Source organism: Triticum urartu, chromosome 3 (genome assembly GCF_003073215.2).
Source record: "Triticum urartu cultivar G1812 chromosome 3, Tu2.1, whole genome shotgun sequence".
Taxonomy (NCBI): Eukaryota; Viridiplantae; Streptophyta; class Magnoliopsida; order Poales; family Poaceae; genus Triticum; species Triticum urartu.
Window position 1 is genome coordinate 477,464,321 of NC_053024.1, and position 11,892 is coordinate 477,476,212.

General features: G+C 40.9%; 1 pseudogene; it reads left to right on the forward strand.

Annotated features, from left to right (window-relative positions):
- LOC125546882 overlaps nucleotides 1-11,656 on the forward strand; it is a 31,974-nt pseudogene extending 20,318 nt beyond the window's left edge.
- Nucleotides 11,657-11,892: the final 236 nt, after the last annotated feature.

Sequence of the window (11,892 nt, forward strand, 5' to 3'; positions counted from 1 at the left end):
ATCACAAGGCCATTCACATGGCCGAACCTCCGCGGTGCGAGGAAGATTATATTTGGGTCTCTTATCCTCCTCACTTTGCTTATCGTTTGAGCTTCGGCTCGATGAGCCCCTCAAAAATCTCTTCATATTTTTCTAAAAATTTCTGAAATTTTAAGTAACTTCAAAATAAAAGTGAACCAAACTCAACAAAATTGATAGCAACTACTCATACAAGTGCCTAGAGGCAATATCATGCATCAAAACTACTTTTGACCATATAAATTTGACATGCAAGCTCAAGAACAGGGTCACCTAAGCAGCAAAAATATGCAATGAATAAAGCACTAACAAAAACTAATTGGACCATTGGAGGAGTCACATACCAACGAACAATCCCCCAAAGCAGTTTTTTGAATGGAGCTTTGAGCAAGGAGCTTGGACTAGGGTTTGAGCTGGTTAGTGATGTTTGTGGGAGGAAGAAGAAGTGTGTGGTAGCTGGAATTAGTGGAGGGGAGCCCCGTGGGCCCATGAGGCAGGGGGCACGGCCAGGGGGGTAGGGCGCGCCCTGGACCCTCATGGCTAGGTGCTTGCTCCCCCTGCTATGTTCTGAGTGCCAGATATTCTCAAATATTCCGGAAAAAATCATATTTAAATTTCAGGGCATTTGAAAAACTTTTATTTCCGAAGTATTTTTTATTGCACGGATAATTCAGAAAACAGACAGAATATACTATTTTTGCTTTATTTCATATAAATAACAGAAAGTAAAAAGAGGGTACAGAGAGTTGTGTTTTCTAAATTCATCCATCTCATGCTCATCAAAAGGAATCCACTAACAAGGTTGATCAGGTCATGTTAACAAACTCATTCCGAATAATATGGAACCAGAGAATTTTCGAATAACAGTAGGTTACCTCAACAGGGATATGCATGTCCCCAACAATAAGAATATCATATTTCTTCTTGACAGTAGGAAGAGGAAATTCAAAACCTCCAACAGTAATTGTTGAAATTTTTCCAATAGAATTGATACTGTGGACTTGAGGTTGTTTCCTCAGAAAGTGTACCGTATGCTCATTACCATTAACATGAAAAGTGACATTGCCTTTGGTGTAATCAATAATAGCCCCTGCAGTATTCAAAATGGTCTTCCAAGAATAATAGACATACTATCGTCCTCGGGAATATCAAGAATAACAAAGTCCGTTAAAATAGTAACGTTTGCAACCACAACAGGCACATCCTCACAAATACCGACAGGTATAACAGTTGATTTATCAGCCATTTGCAAAGATATTTCGGTAGGTGTCAACTTATTCAAATCAAGTCTACGATATAAAGAGAGAGGCATAACACTAACACCGACTCCAAGATCACATAAAGTAGTTTTAACATAGTTTCTTTTAGTGGAGCATGGTATAGTTGGTACTCCGGGATCTCCTAGTTTCTTAGGTATTCCACCCTTAAATGTATAATTAGCAAGCATGATGGAAATTTCAGCTTCCGGTATCTTTCTTTTATTAGTAACAATATCTTTCATGTATTTAGCATAAGGATTCATTTTAAGCATATCAGTCAAACACATACGCAAGAAGATAGGTCTAATCATTTCAGCAAAGCGCTCAAAATCGTCATCATCCTTTTTCTTGGATGGTTTAGGAGGAAAATGCATGGGTTTCTGAACCCATGGTTCTCTTTCTTTACCGTGCTTTCTAGCAAAAAAGTCTCTCTTATAATAACGTTGATTCTTTGATTGTGGGTTATCAAGATCAACAACAGGTTCAATCTCTACTTCATTATCATTACTAGGATGAGCATCAGCATGAACATCATTATTAACATTATCACTAGGTTCATGCTCATTACCAGATTGTGTTTCAGCATCAGAAATAGAGATATCATTCGGATTCTCAGATGTGTCTACAACAGGTTCACTAGAAGCATGCAAAGTCCTATCATTTTTCTTCTTCTTCCTCTTAGAAGGACTAGGTGCATCAACATTAGTTCTCTGAGAATCTAACTCAATTCTCTTAGGATGGCCTTCAGGATACAAAGGTTCCTGAGTCATTTTAGCACCTCTAGTCATAACTCTAACAGCATTATCATTTTTCTTACTATTCAATTCATTGAGCAAATCATTCTGAGCTTTAAGTACTTGTTATACTTGAGTGGTAACCATAGAAGCATGTTTACTAATAAGTTTTAGTTCACCTTTAATATTAGCCATATAATCACCCAAGTGTTCAAGCATATCAGCGTTGTGTTCTAATTCTCTACCAAAGTAAGCATTGAAGTTTTTTGTTTAACCATAAAGTCATCAAACTCATCCAAGCATGGGCTAGCAAACTTAGTAAATGAGATTTCAGCTTTATCATATCTATAGAGAATTTACCTTTACTACCTATGTCGGGTTATCAAGACCACGTACTTCTTCAACAGGCGGTAGATTAAGACCATGTATTTCTTCAATAGGAGGTAAATTCTTAACATCTTCAGCTTTAATACCTTTTTCTTTCATAGATTTCTTTGCCTCTTGCATATCTTTCAGGGCTGAGAAATAGAATACCCCTTTTCTTCGGAGTTGGTTTAGGAGTTGGTTGAGGAATTTGATCAGGAATTGGATCAGGAAGTGTCCAATTATTTTCATTGGTCAACATATCATTCAATAGAATTTCAGCTTCAACTGGTGTTCTTTCCCTGAAAACACAACCAGCACAACTATCCAGGTGGTTTCTGAAAGATATCAAGTATTTCATTTTTCTTAAGAGGATGATCAGGCAAAGCATTAAGTAATTGGAGAAGCCTCCCCCAAGCTTGTGGGAGACTCTCTTCTTCAATTTGCACAAAATTACATATTTCCCTTAAAGCAGCTTGTTTCTTATGAGCGAGGAAATATTTAGCAGAGAAGTAATAAATCATATCTTGGGGACTATGCACACAACCAGGATCAAGAGATTTAAACCATATCTTAGCATCACCCTTTAATGAGAATGGAAATAATTTAAGGATATAATAGTAGCGAGTTTTCTCTTCATTAGTGAACAGGGTGGCTATATCATTTAATTTAGTAAGATGTGCCACAACAGTTTTAGATTCATACCCATAGAAAGGATCAGATTCAACTAAAGTAATTATCTCTGGATCAACAGAGAAATCATAATCCTTATCAGCAGCAAAGATAGGTGAAGTAGTATAAGCAGGATCATATTTCATTCTAGCATTCAGAGTTTTTTGTTTCATCTTAGCTAATAATTTCTTAAGATCACTCCTATCCTTGCAAGAAAGAAAATCTCTAGCATTTCCTTCATCCATGACATAGCCCTCAGGCACAACAGGTAATTCATATCTAGGGGAAGAATCTTCATCATCACTTTCATCAATATTATCAGTTTCAATAATTTCATTCTCTCTAGCCCAAGCAAGTTGTTCATCAAGAAATTCACCAAGTGGCAAAGTAGTATCAAGCATAGAAGTAGTTTCATCATAAGTATCATGCATAGCAGAAGTGGCATCATCGATAACAGGCGACGTGTCAGAATTAATAGCAGAAGCAGGTCTAGGTGTCGCAAGCTTACTCAAAACAGAAGGTGAATCAAGTGCAGAGCTAGATGATAGTTCCTTACCTCCCTCGTAGTCTTGATAACCTACAAGTATAGGGGATCGCAACAGTTTTCGAGGGTAGAGTACTCAACCCAAATTTAGTGATTCGACACAAGGGGAGCCAAAGAATATTCTCAAGTATTAGCAGCTGAGTTGTCAATTCAACCACACCTGGAAACTTAATATCTACAGCAAAGTATTTAGTAGCAAAGTAATATGATAGTAGTGGTAATGGTAGCAAAAGGGAACAGTATCAAAAGTAATATTTTTGGTGTTTTGTAGTGATGATAACAATAGCAACGGAAAATTAAATAAGCGAAGAACAATATATGGAAAGCTCGTAGGCAATGTATCGGTGATAGAGAATTATGCCGGATGCGGTTCATCATGTAACAGTCATAACCTAGGGTGACATAGAACTGGCTCCAATTCATCAATGTAATGTACGAATGTATTCCGAATATAGTCATACGTGCTTATGGAAAAGAACTTGCATGACATCTTTTGTCCTACCCTCCCGTGGCAGCGGGGTCCTATTGGAAACTAAGGGATATTGAAGCCTCCTTTTAATAGTGTACCGGGACAAAGCATTAACACATAGTGAATACATGAACTCCTCTAACTACGGTCATCACCGGGAGTGGTCCCGATTATTGTCACTTCGGGGTTGCCGGATCATAACACATAGTAGGTCACTATAGACTTGCAAGATAGGATCAAGAACTCTCATATATTGATGAAAACATAATAGGTTCAGATCTGAAATCATGGCACTCGGGCCCTAGTGACAAGCATTAAGCATAGCAAAGTCATAGCAACATCAATCTCAGAACATAGTGGATACTAAGGATCAAACCCTAACAAAATTAACTCGATTACATGATAAATCTCATCCAACCCATCACCGTCCAGCAAGCCTACGATGGAATTACTCATGCATGGCGGTGAGCATCATAAAATTGGTGATGGAGGATGGTTGATGATGACGATGGCGACGGATTCCCCTCTCTGGAACCCTAAACCGACTCCAGATTAGCCCTCCCGAGAGAGTTTAGGGCTTGGCGGCGGCTCCGTATCATAAAACACGATGAATCCTTCTCCCTGGTTTTTCTCTCCCCGAAAGTGAATATATGGAGTCAGGGTTGAGGTCGGTGGAGTATCAGGGGCCCATGAGGCAGGGCGCGCGCCCAGGGGGGTAGGGCACGCCTCCAACCCTCGTGGACAGGTGGAGGCCCCCCTGATGTGGATCTTCCTTCCAGTATTTTTTATATATTCCAAAATAATTCTCCGTTGATTTTCAGGTCATTCCGAGAACTTTTATTTCTACACAAAAATAATACCATGGCAATTCTGCTGAAAACAGCGTCAGTCCGGGTTAGTTCCATTCAAATCATGCAAGTTAGAGTCCAAAACAAGGGCAAAAATGTTTGCAAAAGTAGATACGATGGAGACGTATCAGTGGCTTGATGTATTTATGTTCTTATTAGACCTTTGTTGAATAATTAATAAAGATGACTGTATGCATCGATTGATGCGGAGGCCAGGGGTTTAACCTCCTTTTCCAAAAAAACACCCTACGAACGCCTCGAGGCCATTCTCCCTCCTGTCCTCTCATTGTCCCTCCACTTGTGGGCCGCAAAGACCCGGCAGGGCGTTTCATGCGCATCAGGGCTCACCTGGTGATGCAGGCGTGATAGTGCTGTGTGGCACTCTCAATGGAGTGGTGCGAGCGCACATTGGGCGCGGAGGTGCATGCTATGCTGGGATGCTGGCTAGGCCCGACTGGGTGCGTTTGTGGTAGTGACAGCCGTTGGGTAAGGATGTGGCCCAACAAGTGTTCAACAACCATGCCTTCAAGAAGGAATAATGATCAAGGGCTATTGTCACTGGATCCAACCTTCAAAGGCCAGATTCTATGTTTTCATCCATAAGAGCAAGTACGAACATATCATGTCAAAGACTCAAATATGGTAACAACCCAAGAACATCATTGCTAGATATAACCCACTAGGGTTAGACCTTGGGGTTTCACCACGAAGGTTGATAACATGTTCTCAAGAAGCACCACCAAATCGGGTTTGTCGTATGTTGTCGCCACCACTCTTCTGTGATCCCAACAACTACAGGCGCTTGGCTAGAAATTCCACCATCGTCACTACACAGCCATGCCTTCTCTGTCAAGCCGCTATCCGTAGATCACATCTCAATGCCGAAGGCAAGCTAGTCAGTGTGAGAGCGACCACACTTCACAAAGAAGCCTTTCAATTGCATCCAACAACCTCTTCAGAACAAGCTGCCGACAGTAGGAACTATATTTAGAGAGATGAACCATAACCAAGAGCCATCAGTGGACGCCCCAATCCGCAGATGGGCAATGCTAGACTAATGGAAGTATTCTCATAGGATTTCTGTTACGGACTTACGGAAGAGTTGTGGTTGGAGAAGATTAGGGAAGAGAGGCCCACCAGCGAAAATCAAGGAGGGTTGGTTGGTGAGAGAGCAGCCCGTAAAACCAGTCCGTACTAGAATTCCGTAGGTGTAGCATTTTTGTCCGCAGATCGAGCGAGATAGCACCGCCACACATATTAACTTGCAGCGTCGTCCTAGGGAACCGATCGGAGGAGAGACTACCGCACCGGTGTGACCTCGCCGATTGCCCACAAGGGTACCAGCTGATGAGGCGGCCGCATGCTTGCCGCTCCATCTTCCTGTCTCGGAACTGCGGTGTTACCATGATCTGCCCACTCCAACTTGAAGCGCCGACTAAGGAAAAGTATACTGTATGTACGCATATACATCAGCAAGTCAAACAATGAAAAGTTGTGCCATGAAAGTTATACCCTATGTATACCGGTAGTTGTTCGTGCAGAATAGTAGGACCTAGCTAGCTATGATGGTTGTCACTATACATTGTCAATCGTTCTTTCTATCGCTTCGGGATTTTTCTCTTTGTTCCTTTGCTAGCGTGCTTCTTTGTGTGTGTTGGCTGTGTGCATCTTAGTTATGCAAAGGTCGGGTGTAGCTCATTATAATTGTATCCCTTAATGCTATATTTTGAGTCAATAAAGCCACTCTTTATCGAAAAAAGCTAAGACCCGCCATATTAACTCTCAAAAGACTTGTCCTGAGTTGAACGACAAGGTCAAGGAAATTACACATGATCCAGCTTTTGTTGCAGAATATCATGTTCACAGCGGGAGTAGTACATTTCGTGCCGTTTACTAGCTAGAGCAAAAGAAATGTAAACTTCATTAGTCATTGTGTGCCTTTCTTCTAGCTACTAATAAATATAGTTTGAAAGATATATCTATGGAAGAGATGATCACAACACATACATGTGACGTTCTAAAAAAACACATACATGTGACCAGTCTCAATTGCGACTAGAAATATATTTCATATGTGGTTTGTACATCGTGTTCAGAGAACTGAGCATTAATTTTAATTCACTTCCAATAATTTTTGTCCACTTTCTGGACCGTGTGCAGAAAGTCAGTACATGCAAACTTGGCATCGCTTAATCCAGCGGTTATGCATATGTACTAAAGTTAATACAAAGTTGAGTCATCTATTTTGGAACGAAGGGAGTATACAAGACCACTTAATCTTGTCTCTGAGTCAAACAAACTGTTTTTTGTTTGACCATGTTTAGTAAAAAATATCAGCATCTGCTCTATCAGGTACTGTACATGTCAGATATGTTTTCCTGTGAACTTGATAGTTTGACTTATACAAAGAGAAGATTAAATGGCCTTGTATACATAGACGGAAGGAGTACTAATCGACGCATAACACACTAGACCGCAGTGAACATATGTACATTACGTGGCATCTGCTTTTTTCTCAGCATTTTTTATCTAGGTTTCATCCCATGTCCAAAATGTGAGTTTGCTAAAGTTTCTTTGGCCATCTCCCTGTGACCTTGCGTGAATGCAGATCAACCTAGACCTCATGCCCCATCATCAAGCAATAGGAATGGGTAGTCATCAGCAAGTCCAAGGGGGCATGATAAGGAGTCTCACGGTGCCGGAAAACCGAAGTCTGCAGGAACAAAAAACAAGTGAACTATATAGTTTCATACTCATGGATGGTAACAATTTATTGTTCTACTTATGTACATACTGCACACGTCAAACACTTTGTCTTATTCAAACCAATCTTGTTTTTTCTGAGGCAAGCTACGATGTGTGTAGCAGTTCAATTAGGCGAAGCATCGAAAAGATCACAGCCGTCTGATCTTCGATCGACATACTCTGTCTCTAAAACAATGAATACTAGTATATGTGTATTGTACTCTCTGATAAGTTGATTGTAATTAAGTCGCTACGTAGGGAACTAAGAGGAATATATGAATCAGTTACATGTAACGGTTTGTAATTGACTCTCGACGAATTTGCACGCTGCCCCTAGTCCATATGTATCTTGTGTTGTATTGAGTTCACATATATTGTATTTCGGATTTGGGGTTGTACTAATAAGTATTCGAGTGTGTGCAACTCACAGAAATTATTCGTTTATCTTAAAATATTTTACATGGATGTTAAGGAACTAAAGGTGCTCTACGATATGTTGTTGCTCCAAATACTTGGGCGCAGGGGACAGCAAGGCTAGCTAGAACACACGAGCACTTGCAGCACACGTCAGCAAGGACGATGAAAGGCTCCTGCCCTGGCCCTGAACCTCACATCTAACACGGCGTTATGAATGCGCACGGCAGAGCGGGTGCCAGCCCAACTGTAGGTAAGTTTGATTCTTCAGTCTAGGTGGTCGGGTGGGACCAGGCCCGTCTCCTGAAATTTGCAGGCCAGGGCAAAATGAAATATTAGGCCCTATATTGTACAAAATGCATATAACTAAAGAACTAATAAAACTTAAACTTAGTGTTTTTGTAAAACATTAATGCATGATTTTTCTGTTTTGTAAACCGAGCAAGAATCATGTGAATGAACTCCTATTCTCGAGATAACAACATAGAAAACACCAAACCTTAATTCGAACGAGCTACTATCTTAAAAAATTTGGAGCATGACAACCTGAGCAACTCGCCAACTGTCTTGCCCAAACAATTTGACTGTAGCGCAAAAGATGAAAATAACAAAATTAGTGTAATGATGCACGTGTACACAAAAGTTAAAAAAATTGTTGAATATAACTTTTGCCAAGATAAACTGGTGGTTTTATTTAATATTTTGCATACTTTTTAACAACTATTCTCAATATACAGACCAGAACAACTTGGTCAGACCGTACTGATTATAACTATTTGAGTATCTGTACCTCTCAAATGAATTTCGAATTGGACCGATGGTTTGAGATATAAAGCATTTTGAATATTGAATTTTGATGAAAACTTTGATGACATCAGTTTTTTTCGTATTTTCTACATGCATGCATATATATAACGAGGTATTCATTCTGAACGTCAATGGTTTTATTTGTGCAGCTCGCAATTCAAGTATTTCATTCTGAAATTTTATAAACATACACATTACATGCTTGGATTTTAAGGTATGCATGTAGCTTGGTCTCCAAAATGCCCAACTCGGCAGCGATTGCAAAATGCATGCACTATGTTTTTATATAGGCAGTATATATGTACTTGGTATTGTAGTAAATTATAAGTATACTTAGTGTGTTTCCCACGCTATATAAGCAGTATTAAGCGAACGTCTGCGCTAAAGAAGTCTTGCATAAGGTCCAAACCAAACTTTTTAGTGCGCTATGGCCCAGCTATAGCGGGGCTATAGCCGTAAACTTTCGAAATATGAGCTATAGGAGCCTGACTTTGGGAGCGCCGTATTTGACATGCGCGCCTATTAAAACATTAATCCAAAACACGAACAAACATTTGAAATAGCACTCTATAACATCACAATGGCGTGCAATAGCACGCTATAGGTTTAGAAAAGGTCCGCCGCTAACAGGCTAAGTGCTATTTAAAACTATGATTTATACATGCATGGTAAGGAGCTCTCTCTCTCTCTCTCTCACCTCCGGTGTGACTTCCAGGTTGCGGCCCAACCGATTCCTGAATCGAGGTGCAGGGGTAGAACTTTGTACAAGGATTCCTGAATCCAGGTGGCCTTGTAGGACTTTCAAATTAACAGGTACAGGTAGGACGCACCATTCTATCTACCTGTCGTTCAAAGTTTGCTACACACGATTCTTGTATCTATTGGTTTCCCAAGACGTTTCTTCGTCTCCACGTTGACGCAGCATTCATAATTAAGCATCTGCGCGGCTAAAAGCTAAGAAGTAAAGTAAACGTAGGATTGCTGGACTCACAAATGTGCAATAACGTACTACCTTACCGACCAAGAAAAAATCGTTCAAAAATTATAGCTATAGCTCAATCGCACAGGAACCGAGCAAAACCATTATAGCTAAACTAAGCCGCTCCCGGGCCTAAAACTAAACAATGAAAAGACTCAATGAAGACAAGACCAATACATCATCTGCCTTCTCCTCGTCGTCCTTGCAATTGAGAGTGTAATGCACAATCATTAAACTCAGTACTAACTTGCTTTAAGCTTTCTAGATTATTTCCTTGCTAGCGACAAATCTACAGATCTACATGAATTAGTTCAAGACGTATGTTTACTTATGCATGCAACTAAGACATGATAATTGAATATACGTCAGGGGCTTCGTGTGGAGACTCGAGGACACCTCCGGCTTGATCAGGGTCAAGCACCAAATGGATCCAGTATGTTTGTCTTCTGCTCGATGGTTCAGTCGACACAGGTAACCTCCAAAGACTCGAACATGGCGTCAGAGTGAGCTAGTCCCATATGGCTCTAATCTCAACTCCGTGGATCTGCGACTCCTGTTCAATGGACGCCTTTCCAACTATTGGATTCAATCTGACTTCATCGATACGTAGCTGAGTATATAACGGTATGCTAGATAGAAAAATATATTTTTGAGGACGTACAACCTTATATCTAAGACCATCCAAAGTAATCCTCATATCAAGGCTCTAGATATTTAGTTCCGACCCTTACAATCTTATATGTGTCGTTAGCTATAAAAGTAATCCTTCATATTTATTGGAATTTATTTCCCTGCAGCAAAGGACTTGGGCCTCAATGAGCCTCCTCGTACAGGCTCACGCAATCTATACTTGCGGCACCTTCCATCTGGCGATGACCTTTGCTTTCGGCGGTGGCTGGCGTCTACGAGGTGCCGGACAGAAGGTGCCGACCTTGCCAACACATGTTAATGCTTTACGAGGCTACTTAATACTGGGGTATTCTCAAAACAACAGCTTCAGAGCTCCGTCGCTCTCGTCTCCAATCTCCGCAGTGACTACATGACTGTTGCAATGTCGACAATGCCTTCTTGAGTAGCCTTCGATGATGTGAGTAGTAGTTAGCAAGACTCAAACTGCAAACACTAACCAGTATGCAATTACTATATACCGAGCTTCTTACCAAGTAACATCTCTTTGCATGCAGATCGATAGTTATATTGGGAATGTGACGACCGACATTGCGAAGAACGTGGGGAAGCTACAGAGGCTAGGTGTGAGAAAGGTACTAGTGAACAACATGCATCCCATTGGCTGCACGCCTTTGCGGACTAGTGCGAACAACTACACGACATGCGACCTTCTGGCTAACTATGCAGCAACTGTGCACAACAACAATATAGAACACCTGATGGGGAACAAGAATAATTCCCACATACTGGACCTCTACACTGCCTTCACCGACATCGTCAATCACGCCCCTGGTAAGTACTTTATATGTCTGCACACACATGATCCAAATTAAATCTGGTTTCACATGTATGCATTTTATTCAACATCTGTTGGAACTATGTGTATGCAGGTGAAGGATCGGAGCAGTCAAACAATTTCAAGCGCAAGCTGACACATTGCTGCGAGGCTTCTACCGAGCTGGGGTACTGTGGACAGGTTAGCCCGTCAGGGGAGCGCCTCTACGACCTATGCAAGAATCCTGACAAGAACTTCTACTGGGACGAGAGTTACCCGACGACCGCTGGGTGGGAAGCTGTTATAGAGGCGCTAGAAGAACCTTTGAGGGAGTTCCTAGATCGGGACTATGTTCCATGATGCCTTTGTAGTTTAGGTTTGGACCGATCCATTGCTTGTTGGTGCAATATCTTTTTGCTAGGTTAGCTTTATATAGATAGTATTCGGATTTAGGAAGAATCTTGTGAGTTTTTATTGCCTTGTGTTCCATGAACTTTTGTCTAGTTACCTTAATGTTTTAAGAAAGTTGGTCGTACTATATATGGTGAATCTAGTGTTTATCTATTTGAGGAGCTCGTGGGAGTTGTAGCAAACGA